We start from the raw sequence: 15,083 nt of genomic DNA on the forward strand, positions 1-15,083 counted from the left end.
GGGAAACAAGGAAATATCGCTGAAACGGCAACTGATCTAGCGCGCGCCTTTTTTTAAAAATAATAATTTTTCAAAAGAATTCTAGGCTAAGCTAAATACCTGGTGCAACAAAATATTGAAGGATCTTCATGATCCTACCTGTGAGCGAGTAGAAAATTATTTGCAAAGAGGATAAAGGTATATGTTAATATAAATAGTTTCACTATTGATAATATGTCCCCTTTTAAATGGCGCATTATTTGATACGTACTTTTTTTTTTTCTTGTCAGAGCTTGTCTAAAAAAAAGTGGGATGGATGGAGGTTCTCCGTCAGGTTTTTTTTCCTGTCGAAACAAGTTTGTGCGGCGTTCGCTTTGGATCTGGGGAATGGGTGGGGTTATACATATATAAGCTATAAGAAATTTTAATTTTTTATTCAGTTTCCACTCATACAATATCGTGTTAAGTGCAGAGTGAGAAAAATGTCCGAAGTCGAAAATTATCCAACGCAAGCATTGGATTCGTGGGGAAGATTTGTGGTCAATGCGGAAATAATCCGCGAACAAAAATACATTTACGAGGCAGCAATTACGCTGCCGGAATTCGGGCTAGAAATTACCTCAGGTCTTAGCCCAGCAAGAATCTTCGCTCCGGCAGTGAAAGTGAGCTTTCTCCCCTACGTTTTGTCGGAGAAAAGAAGCATTTCGTTCGACGAGATGGACTTCACAGAATTAATACAACAGCTTCCACTGTTATTGTTAGCAGGCCCGACTGGTAAAGTTATGTATTTAACCTGCTTCAAACTCAGCTGTCTACAATGTGATGGTGAAGTCTTGGTCAAGATTGAAAATAGCGAGGGTATACTCTATATTTCGAAAGACTGGGTACAGGAATTAATTACCATAAGCAAATTGGTATTTAAAAGAATACGAGTACTGTCTCGTTTGAACTTTTACGAGTACTACGATAGAATATTGTATTTGACTATAGATGAAAATTTGCTGGAAGACGCCAAAATCTTTCCGCATATAGAATATTTATGTTCTACGGAAGAGAGTGAGCAGAGCTACTGCATGGAGGACTACATGCGTTTTGGAAAAATGCAGATAAAACAAGATATCAACAAAAGGATAGCATGGGACATACCTGTGTTTTAATAGAAATTTACCTGTAAACTAATAATAATAAATGTTTTTTTAAAATTCAGTGTGTGTGTATATTTCATCCTTACCCCCCCATAAAAAAGTAAAAAAAAAAAACAAGCAATTGCGTAAAAATATCTTTATTAAATAATAAAAAAAAAATAACAACAAAATATATTCAAACAAAACATAGTACCACCGGAATGAAACCTTCAGAAATTACCTCAACAACGGAGATTCTCGCATATAATTTACCAAAAAAAATTTGCAGTGGAAAAGTCAAAGTTCAAAGCTGGCGTTGCAGTGAGCATAAGTGGCACAAAATCGGTTTTTGACAAAAGCTATGAAATTAATTGGACACCCCGAAAATTTCAAGATTGTTAAAGTAAGTGGTTCCTTCCCTCTTACGTATCTTTTGGAAGATATGGAGGGGCGTTAAATCAAAAGGTTCGTTTTATGAAGTCGAATTACAAAAACCGTACTACCAAATAGTCGATCGACTATTTTGTTGTTATTTTTTTTTTTATTATTTAATAAAGATATTTTTACGCAATTGCTTGTTTTTTTTTTTACTTTTTTATGGGGGGGGTAAGGATAAAATATACACACACACTGAATTTTAAAAAAACATTTATTATTATTAGTTTACAGGTAAATTTCTATTAAAACACAGGTATGTCCCATGCTATCCTTTTGTTGATATCTTGTTTTATCTGCATTTTTCCAAAACGCATGTAGTCCTCCATGCAGTAGCTCTGCTCACTCTCTTCCGTAGAACATAAATATTCTATATGCGGAAAGATTTTGGCGTCTTCCAGCAAATTTTCATCTATAGTCAAATACAATATTCTATCGTAGTACTCGTAAAAGTTCAAACGAGACAGTACTCGTATTCTTTTAAATACCAATTTGCTTATGGTAATTAATTCCTGTACCCAGTCTTTCGAAATATAGAGTATACCCTCGCTATTTTCAATCTTGACCAAGACTTCACCATCACATTGTAGACAGCTGAGTTTGAAGCAGGTTAAATACATAACTTTACCAGTCGGGCCTGCTAACAATAACAGTGGAAGCTGTTGTATTAATTCTGTGAAGTCCATCTCGTCGAACGAAATGCTTCTTTTCTCCGACAAAACGTAGGGGAGAAAGCTCACTTTCACTGCCGGAGCGAAGATTCTTGCTGGGCTAAGACCTGAGGTAATTTCTAGCCCGAATTCCGGTAGCGTAATTGCTGCCTCGTAAATGTATTTTTGTTCGCGGATTATTTCCGCATTGACCACAAATCTTCCCCACGAATCCAATGCTTGCGTTGGATAATTTTCGACTTCGGACATTTTTCTCACTCTGCACTTAACACGATATTGTATGAGTGGAAACTGAATAAAAAATTAAAATTTCTTATAGCTTATATATGTATAACCCCACCCATTCCCCAGATCCAAAGCGAACGCCGCACAAACTTGTTTCGACAGGAAAAAAAACCTGACGGAGAACCTCCATCCATCCCACTTTTTTTTAGACAAGCTCTGACAAGAAAAAAAAAAAGTACGTATCAAATAATGCGCCATTTAAAAGGGGACATATTATCAATAGTGAAACTATTTATATTAAGATATACCTTTATCCTCTTTGCAAATAATTTTCTACTCGCTCACAGGTAGGATCATGAAGATCCTTCAATATTTTGTTGCACCAGGTATTTAGCTTAGCCTAGAATTCTTTTGAAAAATTATTATTTTTAAAAAAAGGCGCGCGCTAGATCAGTTGCCGTTTCAGCGATATTTCCTTGTTTCCCGTGTCGGAGTTTATCTCTTTTCTTTTGTGCATATTCTTGTTTTAATTAAATCTTGATTATCTTTTTATGCCAATTTTGACGATCATCTAATTTTTTGTAACTAAAATTAATTCAATAGAAACAATTAAGGCGAGATGATGCCCGGCAGCTGTTGTATTAGGTATGAAAAAATCAATTTGGATGAAGGAGATGCTTCTTTTGTCCCGACAATGTACAAGAATAAACCTGTCTAACCATAGCAAAATGGGGCCCAAAACTGTGACACTAGGCGAGAGTATGCGTTATTTGGAAGTTAAATTTTAAAAATCCTTTGTAAAATATTCACGGGGAGGGTGTCAAGGCGTCAATTTTTATAAACATCGGAGGTCAGTGTCGGAGAAATAAGGGTTCTTCCCTTTTCTCCTCGTCTCTTTTTAACTCCGTTTTGAGTAATTTGTAATAATTTGAGAAAAAAAAAATTCAGTACCCGAAAAATGGACACACATTTGCAAGCAAAACAAAAAAAAAATAGGATACAAAAAAAAACTATAAAATATAGGCGCCAATGCAGGCAATAGTTTAAATACGGGAAGTTACATTTTTAAACATAAATTCAGATTTTCGGTGGCAATATAACTCTATTTTTCGTGTTTGTTAAGAACCAGGCTTTGGAAACGTCTGGTTAAGGCCACAGGTCATTAGCTTCTAAATAAACGCGAGATATCATGAAAACCGAAAAAGTTTGAATGGAATCTAACGTTTCCTTTTGTTTCTGAAAAATAGTAATTAAGCGGAAAAGTACTCGTAGTATATTGATTAATTGTAGAAATGTCTCATTTTCTACAAAACAACTTAAGTTAAATAAAATGCAAATTAAATTATTATAAATTACCGCTTTGTTGTATTCGCTATTTACTATGCCCCAACCTATGACGACACTGGAGGGTAGCTTAAAATTTGACCTGCTTGGTTTACCTGACTTTCGTAGGAATGCGGGTTGTTTCACGTGTCAGTCGAAGTTTAAAGAAGCGTTTGTGTTATGGGTTCGTTTCTGTTATCCGCGTTTGTTGCTTAATGCAATATCGCCAACGAGTTTAAGTTTTGTGTTCAATGTGTGTTTCATATACGGATAAATAAAACAAAAAAGACTGGAAAAAGATAGGTAAGAAGCTTTCGGAATTGCGACTTTAATGAGTAACCGCGTAACATTTTGACCTAGTATTATGTATATGTTCGACGAGGTTTCTATACTTAATTAAAAAAAAAATTGGGGAGTGATCAAAGGAGGCTGAGGTTGGAGATACGGATCTTGTTTAGTATCAATTTTTGTTTAATAAAACAACCAAAAATGCTCGCTTACGTTTTTGAAGTAGGTAAAAAGGAAACAGAATTTTAATAGAAATAACGCACGATATATCTCCCAAAAAAATTCAGCCATATGAACAACGTGAAGAAGTTAAGCAGATAAAATTTTACAAGATTTTTGGGGGGGGCCAAGTGTAAATTCGGATTGTGGAAAGTAACAGATAGAGAGAATGAGTGACCTATATAGAAAAAGAGAGACAGAAAGGTAGATTTATTTAAACGTTTCTCGATCATCCACCCATCGGAGATAATAAATAACATTCGCTAGTTGTTTTTGCATGTATTGAGTTAAGTTCGGAATAGAAATATATCAATAGTAACAATTTAAATATGGTAATTTTTGGGGATTGTTATACGTCCGCCAGCGTATTAAAAATATGGTTTTAGGGGTTAGAACTTTTAAGTTTCAAGAAAAAAAAAACTCATGTTGAAATTTTTGTATTCGGAAGCTTCTGTTGTTTATTAATTTATAGACACTGGAAAATATAATAATAAAACATCCTACAGTTGACATACGTGTCCTCTTAAACTCGAAAAGAGCTAATTTATCTTAGAAGAGTACGTATTTTTGGTAAAATAGACATTTTTTATATTAAATATTTGACCGATCGATGTAATTCGTCAAGCAGAAACCGAGAAGAAAAGTGACGCTTGTGGTGTTTGCTGACAATCCGACCCTGCTTCGTGTACAAATGCAATGACATTTCGGCAGGGCTATAGGCTACGAAACCTTTCAAACTCGAAAAGGACGAACTGTTTTAAAGAAAAAAGGTGCTTCATTTTTGGTAAAAGTAATAGATAAAATTTTTTTTTTACGCTAAATATTCCACAGATCGATGTAACTCGTCAAGCAGAAACCGAGAAGAAAAGTGACGCTTGTGGTGTTTGCTGACAATCCGACCCTGCTTCGTGTACAAATGCAATGACATTTCGGCAGGGCTATAGGCTACGAAACCTTTCAAACTCGAAAAGGACGAACTGTTTTAAAGAAAAAAGGTACTTCATTTTTGGTAAAAGTAATAGATAATTTTTTTTTACGCTAAATATTCCACAGATCGATGTAACTCGTCAAGCAGAATCCGAGAAGAAAAGTGACCGGGGGTGCTGTTTGCTTACAATCCGACCCTGCTTCGTGTACAAATGCAATGCCATTTCGGCAGGGCTATAGGCTACGAAACCTTTCGAACTCGAAAAGGCGCTACTAATTTTGAATAGGTACTTAATGTTGGGTAAAAGTAATAGATATGATTGTTTTACATTAAATATTTGACAGATCGATGTAACTCGTCAAGCGGAATCCGAGAAGAAAAATGACGGATGTGCTGTTTGCTGATAGTCCAGAACGGCTTCGTGTACAAATGCATGGCGGGGAGACCAGAAAGTTTTTGAAACTGCGTGAGTGGAAGTCTGCGTTGGACAAATTTTGAAAATATCTGAAGGTTTAACGAATTTTGGAGAATTCGACAGAGCTACAGACTACGAAACCTTTCGAAACGAACACACGTGTCCTGTTGAACTTGAAAAAAGACGAAATTATTTTTAAAAAGGTATATTTTTGCTAAATAATAGATTTTTTTTTAATTAAAATATTTGACAGATCATGGTAACTCGTGAAGCAACATCTCAGAATTGAATCGGGGAACGAGGAATCAAAAAAAAGGTTAACAATTTGGATCATTTTGGAAGATACATACGCCGCGCTTTTCAAAGCGGACAGACGTGCCCTTGTCCAACTGAAACGAACACACGTGTCCTGTTAAACTTGAAAAAAGACGAAATTATTTTTAAAAAGGTATATTGTTGCTAAATAATAGATTTTTTTTTTTTAATTAAAATATTTGACAGATCATGGTAACTCGTGAAGCAACATCTCAGAATTGAATCGGGGAGTTGTGTATTTGCTGGCAATCCGGGCCTGCTTGGATCATTTTGGAAGATACATACGCCTGCGCTTTTCAAAGCGGACAGACGTGGCCGTGTCCAACTTGACCAAGGCGGAATTATTTTAGGAAAGGTATATTATTTGTAAAAAAAAAAAAATATACAATTTTTTAAGTAACATATTTGACAGACCAAGGCAACTAGTAAAGCAGAATCCGAGAATTCAATCGGCGGCTGTATGTTGACTGACAAGAATATAATTGCTGTTAATCCGGCCCTGCTTCTTGTACAAATGCAAAGTGGGGGAGACATGAACATTTTTCGAAATTGCGGCCCTATCCTCTTGGGATTTTACGTTGGACAAATTCTGAAAACGACCCAGAAATATAATTGGTGAGAAAATAGTTTTTTTTGTTGTGTTAACAGTTAACAATTTTTTTTTTATTTTGGAAATAAGGGGGTTTCAGTATGTACTGGTAATAGTGAATCAATTTAATGACCTCAGCATCTCTAAACCCCCATCTTGAGACGCGTTAACGATCCGGATCGAGTTACGTCGCGTAATTGTGTCACTTTTTTAATTAAAAAATGAAAGAGATGTACCTACCATACTTTAGAACCCCCCTACTCCCCTTTGGAGGTGATGAAATAAGTTTTGGCATAAAATATAAGTTCCTCGTATTACTTTGATATAAGTATAAGTCTTGCCTGTTTTTTTTTTTTTTTTTAAAGGAAGTTCAAACCCGTGCGAGGTGAGGTTTGATATATGAAACAGACCAGTCATGGGGACACGAGATATGGAAAGTTTCAGCGTAGTCGTCGCCACATTGCTGCCAACACTGCATATATAAGGAGTCACGAACCATTCAGGTAAAATTTTGAAAACACATATTTGTGGCAATATAGAACCTCTCTTTTTTTTTAACAGGAATATTGAGACTTAGACCAGTATCTTTTTAAGTAGGCATGTGGGGTAAAGAAGACGCAGAAGCTTCAGTCGGGTACCTTCGGTAACGTAGGCGATTGATATATTTCCACCACTACATATGTTGGATTGGAATTTCCCATTTGATGCTTTGACTGACTAAATGAGGAAACTTGGAGGTAAGCTCTTACGGAATTCTATCGAGATATGTTTAGTAACATATTGGTGCATTACTCTGTCTTCCAGTCAGTTTCACATAAACTTTGCACGTATTATAGAAATGCCACCTACTTTTTTTGTGTTAATATTATTGAAAGTAGTAGCTGGTAGCTGTAGTCGTAAGCCCAGAGAGTCTCTGTTTTGAACATAATACACAAAATGGGGCGTTCAAAAACAATAGACTGCATGCCTTTTAGAGTCGGCGTAAACTATGGTCATATACCCCTGATCAAATTCAGAACTAGAAAATCGTTGTGTCTCTGCATTAAAAATAATAGTAAAATTTATTGTAGGCACCTAGTAGAGTATCGAAAATTTCCATTTTTAGTGCCAAATTGGTTACTCCAGTAAATTCCAACTATTCTAATTTTTTTTTTTAATAATTTATGATGTTAGTGAGTTTCATTGCGATTATTTGTTACTTAAATTTTCTGCGTATTAAACCTTAATTAACAATACGCTATTCGTTAACGCAGGTAGAATTAATGACGCTGACTGACCTGATTTTGTCCAGGGGGGCGTAGTACGGTAGTTTGTACTGTGATGTTTGGTAGTTTGGCAGTGAGCTCTCATTTATGAAACTGGGGAATGTTTCGTTATCTTCAAATCGTAAACACGTATCATTAGAATTATATTTTTAAAATATTGATTAGGACATGTACTAAGTAACTAAATGCTCTAGCGAAAATATTCACACATATTGCGGAAAACGTACAAATTTAAATTAGAGAAAATTAACTATTTTTAGAGGTTGGTTTTTCAAAAAGGTGGGGATTTAGTTAAAGAACAGATAGAGACTAAAGGGAAGCTCTATGAGAAAAATTAGAATTAAAAAGTCGATGTTTTCGTGTCATAGCGAAAGATGGATTATTATTAAAAATAATACTTGCATTAATTGTTGTCACCATTTGTGAAAAATATGGAAAATATCCTCTGGGTTCGCATACCTTTTTTTTTAATTTTTTTTTAAGGTGGCTAACAAAATACACAGACAGAAAAGTTTAGATCCTGTTCGTTAATGTAGCGCATAGAAAAAAAATTAGAAAAGAGAACGTTTCGTGTATGGCATACGTAGTTAGTACGGAATATTAATCTGAAGGCTGCAAGACAGTGAAAGAGTGATGCGCTTAAGTGTGGTTCAGAGAGGTTATTTGGGCTGTAGAAGTTTTTCTTTGAACAGGGTTCAAATAGCGTCTCCTAGAGCGTTAGCAGAGAAGAGTATTACAGTATTTAATATAAGCGTCCAGATTTCATTGTTGTTGAGATTGCCATAGAAACACACTTTCATGTAGTAGTAGTCGCAGCAGCTTTAAAGTATATGACTTTTTAGTTAAGATGCCTTTCGAGATTGCTTTATGGCTTGATAGGAAATTAAAGGGTAGATACAGATAAGTTACAAAAAAAAGTATGTACACTATCCTCAAAGATCAGCAATAAATAAAAGAAATTGATGAAATAGTAAAGTTGACTGCAATATCTTAAAATCATCAATAAGATAGATAAATTAATTTTGAAAATATTAAATAATAAAAATAGCAAAGAAAATCAAAATCATCAATAAGATAGATAAATTAATTTTGTAAATATTAAATAATAAAAATAAAATTATAATAGCAAAGAAAGCCTACCACGGCCACATACACATAATATTTTCGACATATGAACTTTTCCCAGATAAATAGTCAAATATTTCACGATACCTTAAAACAGAAGCATGCGGAAATATGTATGAAGTTAACGCACGGTAGATGGCTTATTAATTAAAAAGGTATATGGTTTCTAATATCCTACTTTATTAATGAAAATTTTAACCAGCTTTTTGTTTTGCAGATATTATTGGTGGTGCCTGCCAGCTTCCAGTTCCGAGAAAAGAAATCCAACACTTTTCGTCTTTATTTCCCCTGTCCTTTGTGCGCAATAAAAGTACAGTTTGTACCCGCGAGGGTACACATTCGCAGAATTATATGTTTTTAAAATAAATGTTTTGGTCAATATTCACTAGGTGGGGTTACCTTATTAAAGAAAATCTTATTCCAAGAGGGGACACTAGTTTACATTCGAACCGCTAGAGGGTGCAGATGGTCACGCGAACAATATGATCAAGTCTCATTGACGCCATTGCTTTTCATACGGGTGGGAAAATATCTGGGCTCTGATTGGCTTCGCCGCCATCGCAAACTAGAGGTGGGGAGATTGATTAAACCGCATTTCTGGTTGCTTATCCAATGGGGACCAGTTTCAAGGGATTATGGGTAAAGGCGGAGGAGCTAGAGAGTCGTGGGGAAGGAGGATACGCCCACAAAAGGGAGAGGAGTGGGGATGTCCCCAAGCATACATATATCTACTAAGAACTATTCAAAAATGCAATAAAATGATAGGGTGTTCTATTAAAAAAATGTAACTTTGTTTGTTTTAAAATCAAAGAGTACAAATATAACTTAGGGGGTACCTCAGGGTACTTACTCCTAGTGCGCAGATGATCAAAAATTTCGAAGAATATTGTTCTCCGAACAGATTGTTTGTTAACCCTGAGAACTCTGTATTTTGTTTATAAAAAAATTACCTACACACTGACCTTTTCGGACTCTGTATTACCTGGGTATTTCATTAGATTCCTGGCTTCTTTTTGCAATTGTTCAAAGGGCTCTAAAGTCTTGGATTTATTTATGGGTGACTAATGGGTTCAGAAAACAGAAGCGATGCTGACATTTTCTCGACTATAGATGAAAGTGATCAAGATATAATACGGCGTAAAATTTATCAGTTATACGAGGAACAAAGCGTGCCTGCATTAGATATCTTAATTAGGAGGCTTGAAAAAGAAGAAACCGGCGTTAAATGTGGCAGAATTACGTTATGGAAGTGTGTTCAACACATGGGTTTTAGATTTAAAAAAATTGACAAAAGGCAAGTTTTAATGGAATCTTTTAGAATTCGAAAATGGCGACTGGAATATCTAGAAAAAATTATGATTTACAGAGAACAACAAAGGCCAATTATTTACTTCGATGAAACCTGGTTCGACATTTATGATACCCCGGAAAAGGGTTGGATTGACTCAACTGATAAGTGCAAAATAAACGCGCCATCAAAAAGAGGGAAAAGAATAACTATTTTACATACTGGCTCTAAAGGTGGTTGGATTCCAAATGGACTTTCTCTGTCTGAATGTCTGAAAGATATTAAACATTCTTCTCTGGATTACCATGAAGACACCACCGCTGATTTATTTGAAAATTGGTATAAAAACAAACTAGTTCCAAACATTCCTCCTAATAGCGTCATTGTAATGGACAATGCAAGTTATCACAGTAGACAGTTGACTAAAATCCCTTTCTCATGTGATACAAAAGCAACAATCCAAAACTACATGTATAATAACGACATTTGTTTTCACGAAGATTATACCAAAAATCAATTAATTGGGGTTCTACAAAGCTTGAACCTACAAAAGAAATACGTCTGCGTTAATTATGCAAAAAATCTGGGGCATACAGTTTTAAGGCTTCCACCTTACCACTGTATATTTAATCCCATTGAACATGTTTGGCACCAACTGAAATCTGCCATTCGTCGTAACAATGTGTTTCCTCGTGTTAACTCCAATGTCCTCAAACTAATAAAAACCGAAGTTTTTAATATCCCTCCACAAAGGTGGGCAAATTCTGTTAAACATATAGAAAAAGCAGAACAATCGTATATCCTGTTCGGTCATATTTCATTCTTACAACTTGCCCAGGGCTTTCTTTAAATCGTATCAGTTAGTCACTTCCTTATATCTATGAACAGACTTTACCCATACTTATAACCTATTTGCTTTGAGTTTTAAAGCTTTTAATCGACACTTAAGACGGTATACCAATTAACATACTGTAATAAAAAGCTGTAATAGATTTAGTTTTTTAAAAAATACACAGCTGCGTCTGTCTATGGGAAAGTCTTGTTTATAAAAAAAATAAATAAACCAACCAGATTCAAAATAAGAAGTTGATGAATTACGCGACAGCCATTAACAAAATACACCCCTATGTCAACTATTTACTTACTTAGTTGACGTAAAATGAAATCGCGGTGATAAAGTCAACATTTTTTTAATGTCCAATATCTCAGTCACTACTATTATGGCCTGTGTAGTTAGTGATGTTTCATTCGTATACTTAATGAAAATTATTTTTTAGCAAATGTTTCCTAGTATTCTGGGTGCTTCACAAGCTATTAAAAACTTTCATGCCTTGTATTTTTGCTTCGAAATTTTCGTCAGTTGTTCAAAAACGTTCTCTTACTATCTATTTAAGAAATTGATTTCGTTCAAATTTTTCTTGATTTTGTTTGTTTCAACAAACAATTCTTGATTAATTTTTTTCAATGGTTGATCTTCCAAAACACAATGACAGTTTACGCTATCCCCAGAAGGGCGGGGCCGTGGATTGTCAATCGTAGTTTCTACTGGCCTTTTTTTAGTTATAGGCATATTGTGAATATGAACGAGTCCTTGGATATAACGCCATGCAGCAAAACTTAAAGCCCGGGCATTATAATATGTCCATAAACTGTCGACCATTTTAAATGCACTTATGGTCTAGTACCTGAAGTATACACGTTGCCTTCTAAGTCCTAAAACCATTAGTTTAACAATAGTATATTTCAATTAATGAATATGAATTCACTTTGCATCTGGTTTTAAAATTTTAATGTGTCTTAGTAAGTGCATACCATCGTAGAGACAAAACTATAAGAACAAATTAATTAGATAACAATTCGTTCCAATTCAGAATGGCGAATATAGTTGTCAGAAAGCCATAAAATTTCAAATATCGCATTTTATGACCGAAAGCGAGAAATAAGTCTAAAAAATTTACTCGTTTATTCATTTTACGACTTCATCTCGACACCAACCGACTAAGTTTATAACACTTTTCTAAACAAATTAGTCGCTTGAGAAGAGTTTACGTCAATTACAAATAATTCATATTTTTTCTAGATAGTGAAATATTACATTTTATCAATTCCCTTTAGATATTGTATAATAACTAAAATAAATGATTTTTGAATGCAAATTTTCAAGGTTTTTGCTTTTAGTTAGCTACGTGTCACGGCCATCTCTGTGAGTTATTCAATAATTTCTTTAAAAAATTGCCCACTCAATAGGTGGTCTCTATTTCAAACAGGGTTTATAAATGTAATTGGTATAATAAAATATAAACGAAAAGCCGACTCTATAGGTATATTATGTTTGATACAACTGGTCAAATATATAAACTTTTAATCAATTTTAATCCCGTCAGTAACATTTGGTTTTAGCATTATTTTATCTGAGCACGAGGGGTCTCAGGGTTTACGTACAAAATCGTTCCTGTTTCATAATCTAGCGGTAGATAAATGCGACGTAGATAAATAAATTGAATGCGCACTTCCTTTCAGGCCACGAAGAAATACTATTATCTTGTTCGAAAACGTCATCGATTTGCGATAAATTTTCAAATCGCTGGCACATTACCAGTGCATTTGGCGTGTGTTTTCCGCAAGTCCTTTTATGGCCAAATAATGATGTCGGCGTTTTTTTAAACCCGAGATATAAGGCGTTCCCTGGAAAAGAAGTTTGATTTTAATTTAATTAGCCGCAATTTACAGTCGTTGCTTTAAGTACCTTATTTAAAGTGCGATCCGGAGATAGTAAAGATCAAGATATAGATAAAATGTTTAAACACAGGCAGCCAACTTTTGCAAGTTAAATTAGAACAAACGATGTTCAGATTTTCATAAATTACTTTTTGGCCTTTAACAGTTGTTTCGGAAAATAAATCAATAAATTATCAAAATCTGAAAATCATTTGTTCTTATTTAACTTGTTAAATTGATGTTCATCAAGTATAAGCCACCTCAGTTCAAGCCAAATTTTAAATGCAAACCGACTTGTCTTGCTAATTTTTACGAGCTGTAAAGGTTGAAAATTTCAAAAAAATCATAAACCAAATTTTCTGCTGTTTCGGCATCAAAAAATCTCGAAACCTTTTAACATAATCACAAAATTGTTACTGAGTCTTCCTCAAGATATTGGCCATCTTATGACTTATCTAGTGATAATAAAAGATTCCGCATTTGAGACATGCACCGAAAATTGATTGATTGATTGTAACGTAGTGCCCTTTCATTAGGTCCGGTAATTTTCCACGGGCAATGGAGACAATTCATGAAAAAGTATCCACGAAAGCTGCGACTCGCTTTCCAATAAGGGAGATACACACTAAACAACAATGGGACACACTGTACCATGCGTTCAATTTATCTTGATAACATTTTAATTTGGCAAAACTTTTTTTTTGCAGATATCAAGGATAACAAAAAAACAAAATGTAGGGTTAGTAGCCAGGTTTTTTCCCAAGTAATGTATAAATCAAAACACTATCAATTTTCTGACATATAAGCCTACATCACATTTTTTAAAATGGAACACCCTGTATATTATATATGTGTTTAATAGAATATCTTATTCAGATAACAACGATGTAAAAGACTTTACATTTTAGTCTACTAGTTTTTGACAAATCGAAAAAAATAGGAAATTTTTATATAATGTCAAAGAGTGCCGTGAGCGACTGCAACAACGATAATTAGTTACGAATTAAAGTAGATCAAGAACACTAAAAATGATAAGACACACTAAATTTAAATTTATTTAAGTATTCTAAATGCCGCTGTATGTGACCACCATTTTCCTGAACACATTTCTCATACACTCTAATGGTAAGGTGTCTTCCATTCAGGCATATTTTAAATTTTAGACTAAGGAAACAATTATGTGAGTCACTTGTTCTCTCACATTTTAACTATTGTGACGTAGTGTATGTTTTTTTTATTGATAACTAGTGAAAGTGCCGTCTTCAAAAGTTGCAGAATGCTTGTGTTCGTTTTATTATGGGTCTTCGAAAATATGACCATATATCTGCTGCATATCGTCAACTTAATTGGCTTCAAATGGAACAAAGAAGAGCTTTTCATTTCAACGTATTCGTTATGAAAATTATCCATAACCTCGATTCACCCACTTTGCTGAGAGAGCGGCTTACTCCTAGAAGTACTATCCATTCGGTGAATGTAAGATATAGGTACAGACTAATGACGTCACATAATCAGAGTGCCTTGTTTCGTAAATCTTTCACATTCAACGCAATTCGTATTTATAATTCCCTGTCACAGGAATTCAGTAACTTAAATTTATATTCATTTAAAAAAGGTACAAAGATCGTTTCTTACAAATACAGTTTTCCTAATAATGTTTTACTAATTGTGTTATTAGCAAGGGATTATATTGAGTTATCAAATTTTTTATTTTTTTTTCTGTACTGTTTAGTAGAGTTATGTTGTTCTTCCGATTTTGCAGGCATTTTTCATATTTTATTTGTTGTTCATCCATTTTTTATTTCAATAAATAGTGCGCAATTTATTAATTATATAAATAGTTCTTTAGCGGTTCAGTAGAGTAGCTATTTAAAGCTAGCTTTTGAGCTATCTGTTTACTTTGTTTGAAAAATATTAATATTGTATATTGTTTTCTTTTTAATAAAGGCTATTTATTATTATTATCATTATTATTATTATTTGAGCGAGAACAAATAGAAAGTTTTGGTTTCAGTGTGGCATGTTTCATACTAGGCACTAAAATGGCATATAATATTTTTGTAGGTGTTTTGACTGCCGAGCGTGATATGTAGGGTAGGATTGTGAAATTGATCGGCCAATTGACCGAAAATAATTTGAAAATAGCATAAAATGTATATTTTTCTATTTATATTAA

General features: G+C 34.2%; 1 long non-coding RNA gene across 1 annotated transcript; it reads left to right on the forward strand.

The window, feature by feature from the left end:
• Nucleotides 1–5,674: 5,674 nt before the first annotated feature.
• Nucleotides 5,675–6,326, forward strand: LOC132707812 (uncharacterized). The gene is made up of 3 exons (XR_009619780.1): nt 5,675–5,810; nt 5,861–6,055; nt 6,109–6,326. It is a non-coding gene; the product is annotated as an uncharacterized LOC132707812 (long non-coding RNA).
• Nucleotides 6,327–15,083: the final 8,757 nt, after the last annotated feature.

The sequence above is a fragment of the Cylas formicarius genome, unplaced genomic scaffold (genome assembly GCF_029955315.1).
Source record: "Cylas formicarius isolate icCylForm1 unplaced genomic scaffold, icCylForm1.1 PGA_scaffold_10__41_contigs__length_53128322, whole genome shotgun sequence".
NCBI classification, from domain to species: Eukaryota; Metazoa; Arthropoda; class Insecta; order Coleoptera; family Brentidae; genus Cylas; species Cylas formicarius.